General features: G+C 34.7%; 1 long non-coding RNA gene across 1 annotated transcript; it reads right to left on the reverse strand.

Annotated features, from left to right (window-relative positions):
* Positions 1-833: 833 nt before the first annotated feature.
* Positions 834-1,372, reverse strand: LOC145156567 (uncharacterized). Its single transcript, XR_013736803.1, has 3 exons — positions 1,300-1,372; positions 1,139-1,223; positions 834-1,055 (listed from the first exon to the last, which is right to left on the reverse strand). It is a non-coding gene; the product is annotated as an uncharacterized LOC145156567 (long non-coding RNA).
* Between the last annotated feature and the right edge of the window lie 1,133 nt (positions 1,373-2,505).

The raw sequence follows: 2,505 nt of genomic DNA on the forward strand, positions 1-2,505 counted from the left end.
AGCATAAACAACTACAAATTGAAAACCGAGCGTTCGACGACAGAGTATAGATGAATCAAGGACACATCAAAAGCCAAAAAAAACACAAATCAAAGAACACAAACCTAAAAAATAGGGCGGGAAGAGAAAACGGAAGGAAAACCTGGAAGAGAAGAGAATTAGTCAATGTGGCAAAATAATTGGGATAATGTAATGAGTTAGGACGTAATCAACAAACACGTGGTAAGGAACCAAAAAAATAAGAAAATATATTATAAATAAGTAGCAAGTAAAAAAAAATAAGAGAATATATTATAAAGAAGTCAATCCACATAACAACGATGGTGGTAAAAACCCAAAAACTCTAAACTTCAGCCACAAGAACAAAAGGAAAAAAAAATTTAGTGGCGAAAATAAAAAGTAAGAAAAGTTGACTGTTCCCTAAACCCTTTGGGAATTAATATATATATGAATACGGTAAAGGTTTAAATTTATTTTGTATATTTTATTGATTGTCTACGATCGAAATATGGAAAAGGTGACAACATGTTAGAGGACTCGGTATGGGCAACTTCGGTTGCCATTTTTCCGACGTGGCATGGAAGTAACGTCGGTATAACGGCCGGAATACTGCCCCAGGTCCTGTTATTTGGTGTTACATTACATTATGGCGCGTGAGTGTGGCAACAGGAGAAAACGCTCATTTTTTTGGCAACGGTCGAAAATTGATCCGTTGTAAAACGGTCGAAATGTAATTTAAAAAAAACATTTTTTTTTTTAATTTTTACTCAATATATATATATAAAAATTAAAACTATCTTGACTATTATTATACACCTAATTCACTCACATGGTAAGGTAACAAGGCAAGACTCATGTGATCATCATTAAAAAATTCAGTACACAAAAGAAAAGAGCCAATAATTAAATACTAATTCTACAACACATGGTTAAGTTAAATAATCATAACCAGGGTTGGGGTTTGGCTCATCTCCTGATAGATGTACAATTAATCAGAAACTTTTGAGCCATCATATGAAGAAACGAAGAAAGAGTTTTGGTTCTTTTGTAAAAACCTACATATCAACACAACACACAAACAGTCAATATAATCATGTTTTGGTCAAAATAAAAATAATAAAAAAAAAAAAAAGTGTACTTGAGAAAGTCGACAAATTTTTGGTGCAAGCGCGTAACAAGATCCTCTTCTATATTCACGTATGGCAATAGATCGGGCAATTTAACTGACAAAAGAAAAAAAAAGGTTTATTTGTGATATAATTATTAAACGAAATAGAAATAATTAAGAGAGAAACTCACCAAAGAGGCGGAGTAGATGTTCAGCACCATATATGGTTGAAGGAGAAACATCATCTGCAACTGCTTCATGATATAGAAAAGTCGAAAGAAGAACCTCCAACATGGTGGACTGCGTAGGAAGAATACGCGTTGGCGGTGTCGTGGTGCGGGAAATCAAAAAATCCAACTCAGGGAAACAATATGAGAAAAGTCGCTTTTTGGGAAGTTGTGATCGGGAAATTTCTGACTATTTTGAAAAATGATGAAAATTATTGCAATCACGATATATTGAGTAGCAAATAAATAGGAAGTGCACCAAGTTCAATTTCATTCACAACAAACTTTCATCGCACAAGCAAAGTGGTGCAAACGATTTTGATGTTTATAGAGCGACGAGGGACCAATATTGTCACACCCCCAAACCGAAACGGCGGAAACGTTCGGGGGTGGATGACATCATGTATAGTACCACAACAATTGCATCATAGTAATCAAAGTAACACAACCATTACATTGAATATATAAAAGGTATTTACATCAGTTTGATTTATATTTATATACATCAAAAGTAGCAAAATATAAAGACGTGACTCTATACGCTCCGTCTTCTCAAAAGCCTGCTGGAGTACCTGTCTACTGATTTCCTGAGAATACAAGCGGTTTTGAAAAAGAGTATCAACATTAAAGTTGGTGAGTTCATAAGCATGTTTTTGTAATGAAAATCTATTAATGAATCAGTGAACATGTTTGTATGTTTCCAAGAAAATCCAATATTTTCTAACATATGAGTTTGTTACAGTGTTCCATAAAGTATTAGTTCGAATGCCTGTTTACCACCAGATGAATTGTATAATACTGTTTTGAATGTAAAACCCCTTTTGTATGAAAACCCTGGCTATCACCAATATGTATAGAATGTTCTGCTGGAAAACCCTGGTTACCACCAGTATGTATAGTAGTTTCACTACTTAAAATAAAACTAATGAAGAATGAAATCTCGTAAACAAAAGGTTAGTTTATACTATTGTGAGCCGTATAACCATGCTTGATATGACTGATGACCTCTACGACGTTCTTCAAGCGTCGGATGGTATGATATTTGTTACCCCAGGCATACCTGCCTAACTGTAGCTAGCAGTTTAGGTGTGGGATTGTCAGTCACGAATAGATCTATTCACAAATCTCACGCTCTCCCTCCAGGAGACTCTGGTTACACTAAAAGATAGG

This window comes from Lactuca virosa, chromosome 2, assembly GCF_052849685.1.
Source record: "Lactuca virosa cultivar CGN04683 chromosome 2, Lactuca_virosa_CGN04683_v6, whole genome shotgun sequence".
Lineage (NCBI taxonomy): Eukaryota > Viridiplantae > Streptophyta > Magnoliopsida > Asterales > Asteraceae > Lactuca > Lactuca virosa.